The sequence below is a fragment of the Dryobates pubescens genome, chromosome Z, assembly GCF_014839835.1.
Source record: "Dryobates pubescens isolate bDryPub1 chromosome Z, bDryPub1.pri, whole genome shotgun sequence".
In the NCBI taxonomy this organism is placed as follows: Eukaryota; Metazoa; Chordata; class Aves; order Piciformes; family Picidae; genus Dryobates; species Dryobates pubescens.
In genome coordinates, this window is record NC_071657.1 from 134,022,363 (window position 1) to 134,043,521 (window position 21,159).

The 21,159-nt window shown below is 48.1% G+C and overlaps 1 long non-coding RNA gene across 1 annotated transcript; it reads right to left on the reverse strand.

Annotated features, from left to right (window-relative positions):
* Nucleotides 1-431: 431 nt before the first annotated feature.
* On the reverse strand, nt 432-21,159 carry LOC128899374 (uncharacterized). Its single transcript, XR_008463076.1, has 3 exons — nt 20,709-21,159; nt 20,325-20,413; nt 432-3,820 (listed from the first exon to the last, which is right to left on the reverse strand). It is a non-coding gene; the product is annotated as an uncharacterized LOC128899374 (long non-coding RNA).

Sequence of the window (21,159 nt, forward strand, 5' to 3'; positions counted from 1 at the left end):
CATTCCATTCCATTCCATTCCATTCCATTCCATTCCATTCCAAATACTCAGTCTTCAGCTGGAAGAAAACAAATGCTGTGTGTAAATCAATGCTCACTATTCATCACACCAACCACCACTGTATCTATGCTCCCCAGGGAGGTGGTGGAGTCACCATCCCTGGAGGTGTTCAAAAAGGGATTGGTTGTGGCACTTGAAACCAAGCTTTAGTTAGTCATGAGGTGTTGGGTGATAGGTTGGACTTGATGACCTCTGAGGTCTTTTCCAACCTTATTGATGCTATGATTCTGCAGGTGGCTCTGAACCACCCTAAGGAAGCTGCACAGCTCTAGTAGGCCCCCATCCAATATTTCATATGAAGGTAGAGCCCCAAAGTGCAACCAGTCTCAGATGTAGTAAAAAAGAGCAACAAACCCCAAACACATCACACTTTAAAAAATATTGACTTTATTCATGTCTAGCCTATTGAACAGTGGATCACACTGGTAGGAACAATCACAAATATCTAGTTACATGGGTTAATCAGGTTCTGGCCTGGGCAACACTTGGTTTGAGCCCAAATAGATTATCATTATTGTGGCATCACCAATACAGACAATGATTGGCTGTTCAAAACCTCAGCTGGGTCCAATCTCCTTGGTCAACTTTCAGGCCAAATACCCTCTTTTCTCCCACTGAAAATACTTGCATTCAGAGTCTGAAGCCACCCAACAGGCCTGAAGCAAGTGATCCAGCCAAAAAATTCTGTTCACCACACACTTCATTTGAAAGGCTTCAGGTTTTCAGTGCAACAAACAGAAGAGAAACCTCTCCCAGCCACAATTTCTCAGAGATGTTTCACCAGACCTGTACAAATCAGCCTCACTCTGGTAAGGCATCTAGAATTACTTCTCTCACTACATGATCTGGCCTGCAAATCCCAGTTGCCCTCCTTAAAACAAGGCATGGGAGCAAGGTTTCACAGCAAAAAGCAAAGTGGTCCTGGTGCTACCATCCCTGCTGTTTGTATTGACACACAGCATGGTCTGAAGTCTTTAATCTGCATGCTCCATGTCTCTGGGGTACCCACAGACATCTGCAGCCTATTTGTACCTTCCTAAAGCCAGCCTGCACTTAGGCTGAGTCTGAAGGCCTCTTGAAAGAAAGGTGCATGGCAGCTCTGGTTACTAATGACAAACCACCTGGCCTTGCCACACAAATCACAACACAAAGTGACTCAGAGAAGTCCCACACCTCAAGATGCCCTGCTCTGAGACACAGAGTAGGTCTTTATGTTGCTTGCACCTCTCTGTGCTTAGGCCCTACCTGGGGTTAAACCCTAGCACTTACTCTATCACCCAGGGACCCCTCTGCAGCAGAGAAGGGGGAATCAGGCAAAGGAGAGAAAACCCACAGCCTGAAATGAAAACAGATCTAGGGAAACAAGGTGGTGGAGTCACCTTCCCTAGAGGTCCTCCAAAAAAGGATTAGACGTGGCACTTGGAGCCATGGTTTAGTTGTCCTGAGGTGTTGGGTGTCAGGTAACAGGTTGGACTTGATGATCTCTGAGGTCTTTTCCAACCTGGTTGATTGTTTGTGTGATATAGCCAAATTCATACCAATGTCAATACCAAGTTCAGAAACGTAACACTGAGCTCAGCAGCACTGCAGCAGTCACAACACCCAGAAAGGCAGAGGAAGGAGCAGGATGAAGAGAAGCCCAAACAGAAGCCTCCCTTCTTCCCAGCAGACTTTCTCCTTTATACTGCGTGTGGTGGTCATGGTCTGGGACACATCTGTAGCCAAGCTGGCTGACTCAGAACTGCTAATGGCCTGCAGCCCATGGTTGGCCTGGGATTCTGTCCTAGTGGATCCAGGACAGCACCCAAACAATGAACATGAAGTGCATGTTGCCTCCTGGGAGCTGCAGGCTCACAGCCACACTCAGGACTACTTAGCAGACCTGGGCCAAAACCATCTTTGGAGCTGGCACCCCAGGGTTTCTTTAAGCCCAGTCCTATAAGCCAGTTTGAGTCACAGCTCACCAGCCAGCAGTCCCAGCCTGTTACAGCTGCTGAGGGCTGCCAAATCAGGGGGAGCTGCCTTCTGCCTCCTTTCCCTCACGTGCTGACCGTGGGCACTGCAGGCAGGCTAAAGGCAGCTGCTGAACATGCAGAGGGGGTTATTGATAAAGGGTCCTAGGTAACTTGAATGCCCAGCATCCATAAGAGCACCTTCTGAAAATCCCAGCTGTCATGCTCAGGGTATGAACACAGAATTAACCAGGTTGGAAAAGACCTTTGAGATCATCAAGTCCAACCAAGTTTTCAGCAAAAGGCTTGCCCTTAGAAAATGAGACTGTGACAGAAAGAAACCTTTCACTCCATTAAATCTCTGGGGAAAGAGAGCTCTTGGCTCCAGGAGGAAAACCCTGCTAAAAAGGGAGGTGTGAGAGCATTATCTACCTAGACTCACTACCCACATCCAGAATACACAGAATTAACCAGGTTGGAAAAGACCTTCGAGATCATCAAGTGCAACCTAGCACCCAACACCATCTCATCAACTAAACCATGGCACCAAGTGCTTCATCCTTTACTCCACTCTTCCTCTCAGTATCTCCCCCTCCCAGAATAATTTTTGGGTTTACCCCCCCCTCCTATGCAAAGAGCTGGCAACACATTGAGCGTGGATCCACCTTTGGTTAGGGACATTTGACTGCAGGAATGACCTTTGCTGCTGCCAAAGGGATGGCATTCCAGGCCAAAGCCCCCCCCTCTGCCCTTCACTTTTCAGTGCCAATCAGATTCAGCCCAGCACAACACCACATGGGCTGGTGGAGCTTGGAAAACAGCCGAGGTTTTCTTTTGGATCACAATGGGAGAAGGCTTCAGAGCATCTTCTGGGAATGCTACATACAATTATATTACACTTTTCAGAGCTGTCTAGCTACTGTGCCTTCTAAATCACATGAAAAGACTACAAACAGGGCTGCTACTACACAGTGAAACTCTCTACAGCCACTGAGACTAAGTCACTACCTTCTTTAGAGCAGGCAATGGACTCAACGTGTTCACAACAAGAACTGACTACACACACTTTTAAAGCAAGACACTTCATAGGTAAATGAGAAACACCTCTGGTCTGGGCCCATTTCTTAGTTAACCAGATTATTATGCACAATGACTGCTTGCAGAGCTGTGAAACATCTGCTATTGATCTGACTTCTCAAAACACACGTTTTAAACAGCACAGTAGTCCGAGGCCACAAGCCAGGCAGAGAAATGGAAAAGACTTTGGCCACTGGCTCACTTCTCTGGAGAAAGCTGTTTGCTCTTCTAAGGGTTGGCCTTATGTGTTTGCCTGGACTGGCTTCCCCACTTGCAACAAACAAACAAACAGGTTTAAAATTAAAGCTACTGCAACAACAGAGTCTTCTGGAGATGCCCTGTGCCCGCTCTCAGCTTCCCACAGGACTCGGTGCTTGTCTGTGGCTTTCAGTGAACAGCTCATAAATTGCTGCTCTTCAGCCACTGGGAATGGAATCCTGCTTTATTTAGCTTTCCCAGAAACGAGAAACACTTCAATCTTCTAGGGGATTCTTCTTGCCTCCTGCCTCCAAGCCCTGCTCACATTTAGCTTCGATTTCCAGGAACTAAGAGTGTTAGCTCCTTTCAAAACAGCAGCTGCGAGAACACTGCAAAGGAAAACAGTTCCCTGTCCATGAATGTGGCATTCCCTGCACACAGGGCAAAACTTCACCAGCTCTACAGTCAGAAGATGTTAACAATCCCTCTGGCAGCATCCTGACACGACAGCCTTGCAGCATCCAGGATCCAGCCTAGCAAGGAGAAAAACAAACAGAGTGTTAGATGCTAAATAAATTAACAAGCCCAAGACAAATGTGCTGTTTTGCATGGGGCACAGGTAAGACCACAGCAGCAGAAGGCTTCATTTCTGAATGAGCATGTTTGAAGGGACAGAACTGGAGAGATCTGTTCAGGATAACTGCAGCTGTCCACTACGTTAAGTGCTGCACTTCTTTGCTCACCCTGATGCCAGGTGGGATTCATCATCACTGGAGGCAGCATAAAATCATAGAACCATAGAATCAATAAGGTTGGGAAAGACCTCAAAGATCATCAAGTCCAACTTGTCACCCACCACCTCATGACTACTATAGCATGGCACCAAGTGCCCTCTTGAACACCTCCAGGGACAGTGACTCCACCACCTCCCTGGGCAGCACATTCCAATGGCTAGCAACTCTCTCTGTGAAGAACTTTCTCCTCACCTCCAGCCTAAACTTCCCCTGGTGCAGCTTGAGACTGTGTCCTCTTGTTCTGGTGCTGGTCACCTGGTAGAAGATGGGCAGAGTCCAAGGGCATGAGATTTAACACATCTAAGTGCCGGGTTCTACACATTGGCCACAACAACCCCATGCAGTGCTACAGGCTGGGGTCAGAGTGGCTGGAGAGCAGTCAGGCAGAGAGGGACCTGTGGGTGCTGGTTGGTAGTAGGCTGAACATGAGCCTACTATGCTACATGAGACTGTGTCCTCTTGTTCCATTGCTGGTTGTCTGGGAGAAGAGACCAACCCCCTCCTGGCTACAACCTCCCTTCAGGTAGTTGTAGACAGCAATAAAATCCTTCTTAGTACCATAGTATCAGTCAGGGTTGGAAGGGACCACAAGGATCATCTAGTTCCAACCCCCCTGCCATGGGCAGGGACACCCCACACTAGATCAGGCTGGCTAGAGCCAAACCTATTCTATTTCACTGTGTTTTCCTACCCAAGGAAGAATCACAGTGTGGGGGGCTGTTGGCCTGATTCTGCTCTTAGTTTTCATGCTAATGTGGATAATCCTCAAAGCCAGTAGAGATCTTTCACTGTAAAAAGAGTAGAGGATGAAAGTCCACACACTCAACATTTGATATCTAGGAACTTCTTTTATCCCTAATGTGCATTAAGGATAGTGCTGGTCTCTTCTCACTGGTAATTAATGATAGAGCAAGAGGGAATGGCCTCAAGCTACAACTGAGGAGGTTTAGACTGGGCATTAGGAAACATTTTTTCAGGGCAAGAGTGGTCAGGCATTGGAATGTGCTGCCCAGGGAGGTGGTGGAGTCCCCAAGCCTGGCTGTGTTTCAAGGTGGTTTGGATGTGATGCTTGGGGCTATGGTTTAGGGGCGAACATTGTAGAGTAGGGTTCTGGGTTGGACTTGGTGATCCTGAGGGTCTTTTCCAACCTGAATGTTTCTGTGATTCTCTGATTAATAGTCCAAGAAATGCTTAGAAATAGTATCACAGTATCACAGTATAACTAAGGTTGGAAGAGACCCCAAGGATCATCAGTCCCAACCTGTCCCAACAGACCTCACGACTAGACCATGGCACCAAGTGCCACGTCCAATCTCCCCTTGAACACCTCCAGGGACGGCGACTCCACCACCTCCCTGGGCAGCCCATTCCAATGACGAATGACTCGCTCAGTGAAGAACTTTTTCCTCACCTCGAGTCTAAACCTCCCCTGGCACAGCTTGAGACTGTGTCCCCTTGTTCTGGTGCTGGTTGCCTGGGAGAAGAGACCAACCCCCACCTGTCTACAACCACCTTTTCAGGTAGTTGTAGAGGGCAATGAGGTCACCCCTGAGCCTCCTCTTCTCCAGGCTAAGCAACCCCAGCTCCCTCAGCCTCTCCTCACAGGGCTGTGCTCAAGGCCTCTCCCCAGCCTTGTTGCCCTTCTCTGGACACGTTCAAGTGTCTCAATGTCCTTCTTAAACTGAGGGGCCCAGAACTGGACACAGGACTCAAGGTGTGGCCTAACCAATGCAGAGTCCAGGGGCACAATGACCTCCCTGCTCCTGCTGGCCACACTATTCCTAATACAGGCCAGGATGCTTCCTTACAGGTTGCTTCCCTGATCTACAAGGAGAAAATTCCTGCTTCTTATCATTTGTGGACTTATTTACTACTGCTTCTTAGCAGCCAACAATATTCCTCTTTCCCTGCCATTACTGCATGAGTAAGGCATGTCATGCCATCTGCCTGTCCAAGTGAGGATCATGCAAAGCATCCACTGAATAGCAAGTGACTAAAAGGAGACACAACATAATTGTTCAACACTGAAAATATTGTGGGGGGGGAAAACAAACAAACAAACAAACAAACAAACAAACAAACAAACAAACCAAACCTAAAGAATATGGCCACAGGACAGCAAAGCTGTCATTTGGAATCGTTCAAATTAGCAAGGGATTAGCTACTATAATGCAGCAGGGAAGGGCTGGTATGAAACCAGAGGCCAGATCCAAATCTATAATGGTGTTTGAAAGCACCATTTAAATAATGATTACTATGACTCACACAGAGAAAGCAATAGGCAGAGGCTTCCACTGGGCCAGCAGAACACAGAGGGGCTGAAGAGGATTTTTCTATGCCTATAATTCTATAAATGCAAAAGCAATAAAGTGCCTAAAAGAAACACACATGAGGTGAGGCAACTGCTGAAGCATGAGAAATGAAACACTACAGGGCTCCTTGTCAGGCTATGCCTTGCTCAGATATTGCTTTCTTGCTTTTAAACACTATTGCACTATTAAGTACAAAACTGTATCTAGAATTTCCAGTAGAATAGAATAGAATAGAATAGAATAGAATAGAATAGAATAGAATAGAATAGAATAGAATAGAATAGAATAGAATAGAATAGAATAGGAATGGAATGGAATGGAATGGAATGGAATGGAATGGAATGGAATGGAATGGAATGGAATGGAATGGAATGGAATAGAATACAATAGAATAGGAATGGGAATAGAATAGAATAGAATAGAATAGAATAGAATAGAATAGAATAGAATAGAATAGAATAGAATGGAATAGAATAGAATGGAATGGAATGGAATGGAATGGAATGGAATGGAATGGAATGGAATGGAATGGAATAGAATTAACCAGGTTGGAAAAGACCTTCGAGATCATCAAGTCCAACCTATCATCCAACACCATCTAATCAACTAAACCATGGCACCAAGCACCCCATCCAGTCTCCTCCCAAACACCTCCAGTGATGGTGACTCCACCACCTCCCTGGGCAGCACATTCAAGCCCTATGAGGAGAGGCTGAGGGAGCTGGGGTTGCTTAGCCTGGAGAGGAGGAGACTCAGGGGAGACCTTCTTGCTCTCTACAACTACCTGAAGGGAGGTTGTAGATAGGCTGAGGTTGGTCTCTTCTCCCAGGCAGCCAGCACCAGAACAAGAGGACACAGTCTCAGGCTGTGCCAGGGGAGGTTTAGATTGGATGTTAGGAATTAGTTCTACACAGAGAGAGTGATTGCCCATTGGAATGGGCTGCCAGGGGAGGTGGTGGAGTCACCATCATTGGAGGTGTTCAGGAGGAGACTGGATGGGGTGCTTGGTGCCATGGGTTAGTTGTTTAGGTGGGTTGGATTGGTTGATGGGTTGGAGGCAATGATCTTGAGGGTCTCTTCCAACCTGGTCTATTCTATTCTATTCTATTCTATTCTATTCTATTCTATTCTGCTCTGCTCTGTTCTGTTCTGTTCTGTTTTCTATTCCAATGGCTAACAACTCTCTCTGTGAAGAACTTTTTCCTCACCTCCAGCCTACACCTCCCCTGCCACAGGTTGAGACTGTGTCCCAGGCAACCAGTACCAGAACAAGAGGACACAGTCTCAGGCTGCATCAGGGGAGGTTTAGGCTGGAGGTTAGGAGGAAGTTTTACACAGAGAGAGTGATTGCCCACTGGAATGGGCTGCCTGAGGAGGTGGTGGGGTCACCGTCGCTGGGGGTGTTCAGGGCGAGGCTTGACAGGATGCTTGGTGCCATGGGTTAGTTGATTAGGTAGTGTTGGATGATAGGTTGGACATGATGATCTCGAAGGTCTCTTCCAACCTGGTTTATTCTATTCTATTCTATTCTATTCTATTCTATTCTATTCTATTCTATTCTATTCTATTCTATTCTATTCTATTCTATTCTCTGGTAGCAAAGGGAATTGTTTGACTTGGCCATTGGGCTGGGCTGCCCCTGGAGGTGATGGAGTCACTGTCCCTGGAAGTGTTTTAAACAAGACTGGATGAGGCACTTGGGGCTGTGGTTTAGCTGCTTGGTAATAGATTGGACTCAATGACCTCACTCAAGAGGTCTTTTCCAACCTGGTTCACTCTGTGATACTTCAAATGCCGAAGCAGAGGACTCTTCCCGTGCCAACAGAGCCTCCCGTGGCCAAGCTCACCTCTGCCAGAAGCTGCCAACAGCCTTCTGCAGGGCAGGACACACTCGGGAGCGTTGCCTTTGCCAATGCCTCCGTGGCCCACAGGATGGCACTGTCCCACCCCACAAACTCATCGGCGGCTTTTGCTGGCGTTTCCCGGCAGCAGCGGTCACTAGAAGGCAGGCTTTCCCACATCACAGCTTCTCCCTTTCAATGCTCAGCCGAACTGGAACTCAGCATGCTTCTACAGATCCTCCCATGGCAGCATCCCAGCAGATCCTCTGTGGCTTTGCTCAGAGAGTTTTATACCTGCTTTCTGCGGGCATTCTGCTTCGATAAACAACAGCAAGCTGACACAGAATCACAGAGAACATCAGGCTGGAAGAGACTTCCAGGATCATCCAGTCCAACCCTCCACCCAGCGCTGAAGGGTCAGCACTAAACCATGGCCCTAAGCACGGGGTCCACACACTGCTTAAAATCCCCCAAGGATGGTGACTGCACCACTGCCCTGGGCTGACCATTCCAGTGTTTCAGAACCCTCTCCGTGAAGAAATATTTCCTAACATCCAGCCTGAACCTCCCCTGGTGCAGCTTGGAACCATTTCCTCTGGTCCTCTTGCTTGACACCAAGGAGAAGATGCTGCCCACTCCTTGCTCCAACCTCCCTTCAGGTAGTTGTAGACAGCAAGAAGGTCTCCCCTGAGCCTCCTCTTCTCCAGGCTAAGCAACCCCAGCTCCCTCAGCCTCTCCTCACAGGGCTGTGCTCCAAACCCCTCCCCAGCTTTGTTGCCCTTCTCTGGACACCTTCCAGCAACTCAACATCTTTCCTAAACTGAGGAGCCCAGAACTGGACACAGGACTCAAGGTGTGGCCTAACCAGTGCTGAGTACAGGGCAGAATGACCTCCCTGCTCCTGCTGGCCACACTGTTCCTGATCCAGGCCAGGATGCCATTGGCCTTCTTGGCCACCTGGGCACACTGCTGGCTCATATTCAGCTTGCTATCGACCAGTACCCCCAGGTCCCTATAAGGTCTCCCCAGAGCCTTTTCTAGTCTCTAGACCAGACCCAATTCTTTCAGCCTGTCTTTCATAGGAGAGGTGCTCTCTGATCATCTTTGTGGCCCTCCTCTGGCCCCGCTCCACCAGACCCATGTCCTTCTTGTGCTGATGATCTTCAAGTCTTTTCCAACCAAAATGATCCTCAGATGCCAAGGAATGCTAACAATGCCCCTGAAGCAAGTGAAGAGGGTCAGCACTCCATTCACCCTGTTCTCAGCTGAGAAAGCAATGATGCTCTTTGTGGAGGTTGGAACCACGTGAAATCAGAAACAGGCTTAGAGAGAGCAACCAGCTGCCCCAGCTGCAATAAGCCCAACTTCCCAGCCTTGACTCACACCATCTGCTTGCAGTTCTCTGTAGGAAAGAAGTGTCATTTGCCTCAGCTGCAGAAAAATGAGTTTGCCAATCAGGCCATTTGTTGTTCCTATAGTTTCTTATTACTGAGAAACACCAAACTGCACACTGAGGAGAGATTTTATTTCCCCTCTACACAGAGAGAAACATGAAATGCCCAGATCCAGACCCAGAATGTGCCTGTGAGCATCTGCTAGAGAGCAGCCCCCTGGAGAAGGAGCTGGGAGTCCTGGTGGATAACAAGTTCACCGTGGGACAGCAATGTGCCCAGGTGGATAAGAAGGCCAATGGGATCCTGGGGTGCATTGAGAAGAGTGTGCTGCCCTCTACTCTGCCCTACTGCAGCCAGTTCCAGGCTCCCCAGGTCTAGAGGGACAGGGATCTACTTGAGAGAGTCTAACAGAGGGCTACAAGGGTGATGAAGGGACTGGAGCACTGCCTGATGAGGAGAGGCTGAGAGACCTAGGGCTGTTTAGTGTGGAGAGGAAAAGACTCAGAGGGGATCTAATCAATGTCTATCAGTATCTGAGGGCTAGGGGTCAGGAAGGAAGGGACAGGCTCTGCTCACTTCTGCCCTGTGATAGGACAGGGGGCAAAGGATATAAACTACAGCACAGGAGGTTCCACCTCAACATGAGGAGGAACTTCTTCACTGTGAGGGTCACAGAGCCCTGGAACAGGCTGCCCAGAGAGGTTGTGGAGTCTCTTTCTCTGGAGACTTTCAAGACCCATCTGGATGTGCTCCTGTGTGACCTGTGCTGGATTCTATGGTCCTGCTCTGGCAGGGACTTGAGGTCCCTTCCAACCCCTAACATCCTGTGATCAGTCTGTCCACAGACTGCTATGGCTCTGTGGAAAATCTGACAGGCACAATTCCAAACCATTCAAAGGAGAACTTTAGCTGTGCCTCAAGACACTGAATATTCAAGATCCCAGCTCTCATTTCCTAACCACATGGAAAACTGGCCAGCTGAAAAACCAAAAGCCTCCTGAAGCACCCTGTACTACCTCAGAGGGAGACCTTCTTGCTGTCTAGAACTACCTGAAGGGAGGTTGTAGCCAGGAGGGGGTTGGTCTCTTCTCCTAGGCAACCAGCACCAGAACAAGAGGACACAGTCTCAAGCTGCACCAGGGGAGGTTTATGCCAGAGGTTAGGAAGAAGTTCTTCCCAGAAAGATTGGCCATTGGAATGTGCTGCCCAGGGAGGTGGTGGAGTCACCATCACTGCAGGTGTTTAGGAGGAGACTGGATGGGGTGTTTGGTGCCATGGTTTAGTTGATTAGATAGTGTTGGTTAATAGGTTGGACTTGATGATCTCAAAGGTCTTTTCCAACTTGGTTAATTCTATTCTATTCTATTCTATTCTATTCTATTCTATTCTATTCTATTCTATTCTATTCTATCCCATTCCATTCCATTCTATTCTAGTGTAGTCTAGTCTACACCATTCCATTCCATTCCATTCCATTCCATTCCATTCCATTCCATTCCATTCCATCCCATCCCATTCCATTCTGAAGAACAATGTGCTGATGGATGAATCCCAGAGGATAATTTGGCTCTACTTGCCTGAAACCAACTCTCTGAATCCATTGAGGGTGTTAAAATGTTTTGTCCAGCAAGAAAGCTCTTAATGCATTGCTTTGGGCACAAAGACATGACAATGGGCCCTCTCCAGAAGCGTGACTCAGGCCCCTAAATACTCTACCAGACAGGAAGGAATTTGCAGGAGGATTCATCTGGGCCTTTCTGCATATGCTTGCTTCTGAATCACTGATACATCACTATACATAAAACCCCAGGAGCTGTTCTATGTATCCTCAGATTCCCCTGAAAGACCATAAAGGAACAAAAACTAGCAAAGCAATTAGGAGGATTAGTTCTTAACAATGTCAGTGAAGATCTGTTACAAAAGAGTATCTTGCCAGATTCAAAGTGCAGACATTCAAGGTGAGGCTCCAGGAGGCCCTGGGCAGCCTGATCTATTTGAGGATGTCCTTGCTGACTGTGGGGAGGTCTGACTGGAAGACCTTTAGAGGTTCCTTCCAGCCTGGACCATTCTGTGATTCTATGATTCTTGAGATTCAACAAGACCAAGGGCAAGGTCCTGCATCTGGGTCAGGGCAATCCCAAGCACTGATACAGGCTGGGCAGGGGCTGGCTTGAGAGCAGCCCAGAAGAAAAGGACTTGGGGGTGCTGGTGGATGAGAAGCTCAACATGAGCCAGCAGTGAGCACTTGCAGCCCAGAAAGCCAATTGTAACCTTGGAAGTATCAAGAGAAGTGTGGCCAGCAGGTCAAGGGAGGTGATTCTTCCCCTCTATTCCACTCTGGTGAGACCCCACCTGGAGCACTGCTTCCAGTTCTGGAGCCCCTAGTACAGGAATGATCTGGAGGGGCTGGAGTGTGTCCAGAGAAGGGCCACAAGGATGATCAGAGGGCTGGAGCTCCTCTGCTATGAGGACAGGCTGAGAGAGTTGGGGCTGTTCAGTCTGGAGAAGAGAAGGCTCTGAGGAGACCTCATTGTGGCCTTCCAGTATCTGAAGGGGGCTACAAGAAAGCTGGGGAGGGACTTTTTAGGGTGTCAGGGAGTGATAGGACTAGGGGGAATGGAACAACACTAGAAATAGGTACATTGAGATTGGATGTTAGGAAGAAGTTCTTCCCCATGAGGCTGGTGAGACACTGGCACAGGTTGCCCAGGGAGGTGGTGGAAGGTTTTTAAGTCCAGGTTGGATGTGGCTGTGAGCAACCTGCTGTAGTGTGAGGTGTTCCTGCCCCAGGCAGGGGGGTTGGAACTGGCTGATCCTTGAGGTCCCTTCCAACCCTGACAATTCTATGATTCTATGCTCTGACTGCTCAGCTCCAGTGAGCTGCCAGCCTCCAAATCAGAGCCATGCTTGGAGGAAAGCTAATACAAATCTATGAGAGAGATGGTGAAGCCCTCTCATCTCCAACCTATTTTCTCCTGCTGCTTTAATACTTTGGCTCCTGAGAGCAATCCAAGGGGTGGAAAAAGCAAAGAAAAAACAAAAAAAAAGGCAACAACTTGCATAAATGTACTCCTTTTGGGCTTGCTGTGAAAAATTGATGTCAGCCTCTTATCTCCATAGCACATTCAATGGGCTTTCAATTTACCTTGAAGGAAGCCAGCTCTGGGCTTTGTCAGATAGAAATATTTTGTAGGCCTTTAATTAAGAGGCAGCCTGCAAGGCAGCAGAGTGACGAGGAAGGGGCTTGCACTGAATAGTTTGTGTTTGAGCCTGAAAGGCAGAAACCAGAGCAGCATGGCCAAAGCACTGGACCAAAGCCAACAGGGAGCCAGGCAGCAGCAGGACTCGTTAACGTTTGGGTACTTCACAAGCCGCATGCACAGGGCCAAATGTTTTTGCTGTGTTTGATCCCCACTGTCCATATGTCAGGTGCAACTGTGATGAGAGCAATAAAACACAGTGTCCTCAGGGAACAGAGGTGTCCAACCATGCCTGCCATTCTTTGGTATTACAGAACACAGACTTAACCAGGTTGGAGAAGAGCTTTGAGATCATTGAGTCCAACCTATCACCCAACACCATCTCATCAGCTAAACCATGGCACCAAGTGCCTCATCCAGTCTCTTCCTAAACACTTCCACCTTTTTTTCCCACCACTTTTTGAACACCTCCCTGGGCAGCACATTCCAATGGCCAATCTCTCCTTCTGGGAAAAACTTCTTTCTAAGATCAAGCCTAAACCTCTCCTGGCACAGACTGAGACTGTATTAGGTAAGGGCAAGAATGCTGGGGAGGGGTCTGGAGCACAGCCCTATAAGGAGAGGCTGAGGGAGCTGGGATTGCTTAGCCTGGAGAAAAGGAGGCTCAGGGGAGACCTTCTTGCTGTCTACAACTACCTGAAGGGAGGCTGTAGGCAGGTGGGGGTTGGTCTCTTCTCCCAGGCAACCAGCACCAGAACAAGAGGACACAGTCTCAAGCTGCACCAGGGGAGGTTTAGGCTGGATGTTAGGAAGAAGTTGTTCATAGAAAGAGAGATTGGCCATTGGAATGTGCTGCCCAGGGAGGTGGTGGAGTCACCATCCCTGGAGGTTTTTTAGAAGAGACTGGATGGGGCACTTGGTGCCATGGTTCAATTGATTAGACGGTGTTGGGTGACAGGTTGGACTTGATGATCTCAAAGGTCTCTTCCAACCTGGTCTATTCTATTCTATTCTATTCTATTCCATTCCATTCCATTCCATTCCCTTCCCTTCAAGCCCTTCTAAACAGTCTCTCCTCAGCCTTCCTGTAGGTCCCCTTCAGATACTGAAATGTAGTTCTAAGGTCTTCCCAGAGCCTTCACTTCCCTAGGATAAGCAGCCCCAATTCTTTCAGCCTGTCTTCACAGGAGAGGTGCTCCAGCCCTCTGATGATCTTCATGGCCCTCCTCTGGAGCTGCTTCAGGAGGTCCATGCCTCTCTTGTGCTGGTGGCTCCAGAGCTGGATGCGATACTCCAGGTGAGGTTTCACCAGAGGAAAGTGGCAGAATCACCTCTCCATCTCTGCCCACACTTCTTTTGATGCAGCCCAGGCTGCCATTGGCCTTCTGGGTTGCAAGTGCACACTGCTGGCTCTTGTCCAGCTTCTCATTCCCAGCATCCCCAAGCCTTTTTCTGCAGGGCTGCTGTCAACTTCATCATCCCCCAGCCGGTATGGGTATCAAGGGTTGCCCCAACTTAGGTGCAGGACCTTACACTTCCTCTTCATGAACCTAACTCATAAGAAAACCCCTCACAGAATCACAGAATCACCAAGGTTGGAAGAGACCTCAAAGATCATCAAGTCCAACCCACCACCAGACCTTCTGACTAAACCATGGCACCAAGAGCCACATCCAATCCCCTCTTGAACACCTCCGGGGATGGTGACTCCACCACCTCCCACCACCTTTTGATGCAACTCACTCATAGAAGCAGAAATGCCAGGGCCAGAAGTACCAGTGGGTGGGTTTTTAATTCCCCCTGCTGCATAGGTTACATGACTGGGGGGTGGAGGATGGAGAGAAAAGCTGCATCAGCCTCCAAAACCCATCACAGCTATAGCACAGCTGCAGCTGGCTCGATCAGTAGGTATTCAGACATGTTCTATGGAAATGTTGATTAATGGTTACTGTGCAAAAGAAGAGCTCACTACTCATCATCTCTGCAATCCACTTAGCTAAGTGCTGATGGCAGTTCACAAACCTGGGCAGTTCCTCCTCTCAAGAGCCAGCAAAGAGTGAGCTACAGCAAGCTGCACATAGCACCTTCTACTTCCAATCTTCCCAATGCACCCAGAAAAATCACCACTGATCATGTGGGATGGTTTGGTGTCGGGGTTTTCCCCCTTCTTTCCTTCTCCTATTACATAATCTATGAGTAAAAGGAACCTAAGAGGTTAGCTGCTGATTGAAAACAGCTCAGAATTCATTACAACAGGTTCTAGCAAGTCAGGCTTGGGAAAACACTCACACAGAATCACACAATTGTCAGGGTTGGAAAGGACCTCAAGGATCAGTCAGGACCTCAAGAGGTCCTGCTATGAGGACAGGCTGAGAGAGTTGGGGCTGTTCAGTTTGGGGAAGAGAAGGCTCTGAGGAGACCTTCTTGTGGCCTTCCAGTATCTGAAGGGGGCAACAAGAAAGCTGGGGAGGGACTTTCTAGGGTGTCAGGGAGTGATAGGACTAGGGGGAATGGATCCAAGCTAGAGGAGGGAAGATTCAGATTGGATGTTAGGAAGAAGTTCTTCCCCATGAGGGTGTTGAGACACTGGAACAGATTGCCCAGGGAGGTGGTGGAAGCCTCATCCCTGGGTGTTTTCAAGGCCAGGCTGGATGTCACTCTGAGCAACCTGATCTAGTGGGAAATGTCCCTGCCCATGGCAGGAGGGTTAGTACTAGAATCACAGAATTTGAGGGGCTGGAAGGGACTTCGAGAGATCATCCAGTCCAGCCCCACTGCAAGAGCAGGATCACCTTTGAGTTGCAGAGAGGTTCCATCACTCTCTGCAACTATCTCAAGGGAGGCTGAAGGGAAGAAGGGGCAGCCTCTTCTCCTTGGTGGCAAGTGACAGAACCAGAAGAAATGGTTTGGAGCTGTGCCAGAAGAGGTTCAGGAGGAAATTCTTCACTGTGAGGATCTGGAGAAGAGGAGGCTCAGGGGAGACCTTATTGCTGTCTACAACTACCTGAAGGGAGATTGTAGCCATGTGGGGATTTGAATCCTCTCCCAGGCAATCAGCACCAGAACACAGTCTCAAGCTGCACCAGAAGAGGTTTAGGCTGGATGTTAGGAAGAAGTTATTCACAGAAAGAGAGATTGGCCATTGGAATGTGCTGCCCAGGGAGGTAGTGGAGTCACCATCCCTGGAGGTGTTTAAAAAGAGTCTGGACGGGGCACTTGGTGCCATGGTTTAGTTGATTAGATGGTGTTGGGGGATAGGTTGGGCTTGATGATCTCAAAGGTCTCTTCCAACCTGGTCTATTCCATTCCATTCCATTCCATTCCATTCCATTCCATTCCATTCCATTCCATTCCATTCCATTCCATTCCATTCTATTCTATTCTATACAGAGCACTGGAACAGATTCCCCAGAGAAGTTGTGGAGTCTCCTTCTCTGGAGACTTTCCAGCCCCATCTGGATGTGTTCCTGTGTGACCTGTGCTGGATTCTATGGTCCTGCTCTGGGAGGGGGGTTGGACTTGATGCTCTCCAGAGGTCCCTTCCAACCCCTAACATCCTGTGAGCCTGTGAACTTCCATATTATCCCCTTCATAAATGTACCAAAGCCCATTTAAAAAGAAAATAAGAATCACTGGGTGTTGGGTTTGGTTTTTATATCCTTAATTTCTCTTACTGAATCTGGAATGAGCTTTCATTCCTCCTTCTTTAGCTGTTATATTAAAAGTCACCTTCATTTTTTTTTTCCCCAGGGTATATTTCCCTATAGCAAATTTATTGTTCAAACACCAACACTGCCTTTTAGTTTCAACAGCTCTTTTTTTTGGTCTACTCTGCCCTCTCTGTACTTTTTAACTCCAGGTCCTGTCACTCTTTTGCTGGCCTAGAAGGAAAAAGAAATCAGGCTCCTCCAGCTTCCTCACGCAAAGCAGCTTCCCTTCACCTGCTCCTTCTCGCTGTGCTCTCATGCCTCCTTCCTGAACCAAACTGAGGTTGCCAAAAATGCAAACAGCATTCCAGATGAGGCTTTCCAGAATTAACATTTCCCAGGTGGTACTGAACATGCCTCTTCTGAGACTTTCAATGACTTGCACCTGCATTTTTTCCCCATGGCTGCATTGCTCTGGTGGCTCACTAAGCGACACCGGCACGCTGGCTGATCAGAGTATCATAGCATCGTAGTATCAGTCAGGGTTGGAAGGGACCACAAGGATCAGCTAGTTCCAACCCCCCTGCCATGGGCAGGGACACCCCACACTACATCAGGCTGGCCAGAGCCTCATCCAGCCTGGGCTTAAACACCTCCAGGGACAGTGCCCCAACCACCTCCCTGGACAACCCATTCCAGGGCTTCACCACTCTCATGGTGAAGAACTTCCTCCTCACATCCAGATCTTGGCAGCCCCAATCTCTCCTTTGGTTTTTCTGCCTTCCCCAGCTGACAAGCTTGTCACCACAATCCCTACTGCATCTTTAATTTTGGTGGTGTTTAGTATCTTAGCATTTAAGACAATTATTCAGGTAATCCAGTTCTGTGTCCTGCCCCTGTACACTGCAGTGGTTAGGCCACACCTTGAGTCCTGTGTCCAGTTCTGGGGTCCTCAGTTTGGGAAAGATGTTGAATTGCTGGAAGGTGTCCAGAGAAGGGCAACAAAGCTGGGGAGGAGTTTGGAGCACAACCCTGGGAGGAGATGCTGAAGGAGCTGGGGTTGCTTAGCCTGGAGAAGAGGAGGCTCAGAGGAGACTTTATTACTGTCTACAACTACCTGAAGGGAGGTTGTAGCCAGGTGGGGGTTGGTCTCTTCTCCCAGGCAACCAGCACCAGAACAAGAGGACAGAGTCTCAAGCTGTGCCAGGGGAGGTTTAGGCTGGAGGTTAGGAAGAAATTCTTCATAGAGAGAGTGATTGGCCATTGGAATGTGCTGCCCATGGAGGTGGTGGAGTCACCATCCCTGGAGGTGTTTAGGAGGAGACTTGATGGGGTGCTTGGTGCCATGGTTTAGTTGATGAGATGGTGTTGGATGATAGGTTGGACTCGATGATCTCGAAGGTCTCTTCCAACCTGGTTAATTCTATTCTATTCTATTCTAGTCTAGTCTAGTCTAGTCTAGTCTAGTCTAGTCTATTCCATTTCATTCCATTCTATTCTATTCCATTCTAAAGCTACAGTTTTGATGCTGCTGCTTAGGTTGCTTCATTGCTGCCTTCCATACTCTCAACTTTGCTGCTGACGTTTCAAACAATACAAGGCCCTAATCACAGCATCACACAGAAGAGTTTGGGTTAGAAGGGACCTCCAAAATTCCAGCCCCCAGTGCTCAAGGACTCCTTTAAGAACCTCTCTCCTGTCTCACAGTGCATACCCATTCTGTTCTTGACTGACTCTGTTTCTTCTCTTCACCTTCACCTTCCTCACCTTAAGTGGTATTTTTCCATGCAGCATGCTAAAGGCTTTTAAATGAAGCTTTCAGTCCGGTTTCAGAGAAGGCATGACTGAGATCAGCAGTGTTAGAGCTTGAAAGAAGAAGTAGCCCAATCTGTTTAAACTTAGGATGCCCTGAAAATGGAGATTCTGAAACCAGCAGATGTATAGCCAACCTGCTAGGGCTGCAACACTTTTCACACAGCCATAAGAGCAAAAAAGACTGTAGGAGGAGTAGAGTTTGTCTCCATGTCTACCTCTGCTACCCAAGGTCTTATAAAGGCTGAATTTATTTTTAAATAGATTTTGCTATGAAACACCAATTATTGGAATAATTGGTGATTGGCAGAATGCAGAATTAACCAGGTTGGACAAGAGCTTTGAGATCATCAAGTCCAACCTATCACCCAACACCATCTGATCAACTATACCATGGCACCAAGCACCCCATCCAGTCTCTTTCTAAACACCTCCAGGGATGGTGACTCCACCACCTCCCTGGGCAGCACATTCCAATGGCCAATCTCTCTTTCTGGGAAGAACTTCTTCCTAACATCCAACCTCAACCTCCCCTGGCACAGCTTGAGACTGTGTCCTCTTGTTCTGGTGCTGGTTGCCTGGGAGAAGAGACCAACCCCCACCTGGCTACAACCTCCTTGTTATTACACTCCCAAGGACTTGCAATTCCATTTTGCTAGCTTGAAAGCTACTCTATCTCCTTGGAAAACCTATCCAAGCAAGAGGAAGTTGATGGAAATTAGAATGGGATAGTGGTCATGAGGGCAGGTTTAGGCTGGATGTTAAGAAGAAGTTCTTCACAGAAAGAGAGATTAGCCATTGGAATGTGCTGCCCAGGGAGGTGGTGGAGTCACCATCACTGGAGGTGTTTAGGAAGAGCCTGGATGGGGTGCTTGGTGCCATGGTTTAGTTGATTAGATGGTGTTGGGTGATAGGTTGGACTCGATGATCTCAAAGGTCTTTTCCAACCTGGTCCATTCTATTCTATTCTATTCCATTCCATTCCATTCCATTCCATTCCATTCCATTCCATTCCATTCTTTGAATCTAGGACCAGCAACTGCTCCACGCAACACAGAGATCCTGGTGACAGCACACACCTCACACCAGCCTGACTTCTGTTCCAGCCAGGCACGTGAGTGTGATGTCAAGGACACAAAAGAGCTGAGCATGGCACAGCAGACAGATGCTTACCCTCCCCTTATGCTATGGTAATGGTGCACCTTCCTGAGAGCTCTGTAGCAGCTAAGCTAAGCAAGCCTGTGGTCCAGTTCTGCTTTCACTGGGGATAAATTTGGAGTCACTTCACTGACGTCAGTGGAGTTATTCCAGAATGGCACCAGTGCAAAAGAGGGCAGCATCTGCTTCCTGAAAGTGGATGCCATCAAGCTAATCAAAAACAACAGATGCACCAAGGAGCAGCAAGAGGAGACAGTAATGCTCCACTTTCTTTGTAAAATACCCTTTCATTTCTCTCCAGAGAATGGAGGAGCATGAACCAATTTGTGCTTCTGATGGTGTAAAATTCTATAAAGCCTTTTAGGTGCACGGACCCAGTGTGGATCTACAATGCCTAAAGAGATCTGTTCTAGACAGCTGCACTTACAACCCTCCTCTTTGGGCCTGGGTTTTCTCTTGCAGCATACAGGGTATGCATTGCAAGGCTACAGGGGTGATTTCTGTGAGAAGCTTCCCCCATGTCATAGAAGAAGGGAAGGGAAAGGAAGGGAGAAGGGAAGGGAAGGGAAGGGAGAAGGGAAGGGAAGGGAGAAGGGAAGGGAAGGGAGAAGGGAAGGGAAGGGAGAAGGGAAGGGAAGGGAGAAGGGAAGGGAAGGGAGAAGGGAAGGGAAGGGAGAAGGGAAGGGAAGGGAGAAGGGAAGGGAAGGGAGAAGGGAAGGGAAGGGAGAAGGGAAGGGAAGGGAGAAGGGAAGGGAAGGGAGAAGGGAAGGGAAGGGAGAAGGGAAGGGAAGAGGAAATAAAAGTAAAAGTAAAAATATGCTGCTCTTATTTTTGTTAATATAAAGAGAAGCTTAACTTTGCTGAGTTGGGTTGACTTACTTGGAATCAGTTCAGAGGAGAGTTTTTGGGAAAGCTGTGGTTAACTCCTGTTGTAACCTGCAGGTCTTTCCCTGATGAGGAAACAGGACCTCAAGAAAAGAGGAAACAAAAATAAGCATTTCAACAAATAGCACAGAAGATTGAAGCTGAAGCCCAGTATCAACCAAGGTAGTTGCATTAAATGGGGTTTTGCCAGCTTGAATCAGCAGATGGTGAGGCTCTGGCTCACTCTACCTTTTTGTAGCTGATAATTATCTTTCTTTCTTCACCTCGAATCAGATTCTCCCTTTAGGCTGCAAATCTTAATTAGGAAATTCTTCCTCATTAATTGCAAGAAACTCTTTCAGTTGCTCATACAATTCACAGAAGAAAAAGAAGCCTTACCTACTTCTGCTATGGCAGCAGGCGCAGGAGCTGTTTGTTTCTTTGCTCTTAGAGTTGATGCTGATCTTTCCATCGCTCCAGTCCTTACCCTGTCTCTTGCTGCCCTGAATTTCCCTTTTCCTCATCTTCTTTGTCTCCATATGGACCTCTGCACACTTGAACGAGGAGGCCTGAGAGAGAATACCAAGCCTGGTCCTCTTCACCTCCTCAGCTGCTGTAGCAGTGAATTTTTATCCATGAGAGCTGGCTCAAAAGCAACAGGGCCCAACCAGAAAATTGCTCAGAAATCCCAAATTGCTACAAGAGCAGAAGAGGAATTTCATCTTGGAGGTAAATGCAGGACTCCACCGGTAACGTAGCCTCTGAAATACTGCAGAACAGCTCTTCAAGCCTTTCATGCTTACAGTCTCTTAGGTGATTGATGAATTGCTGATTTAAAAAAAAAAAAAAT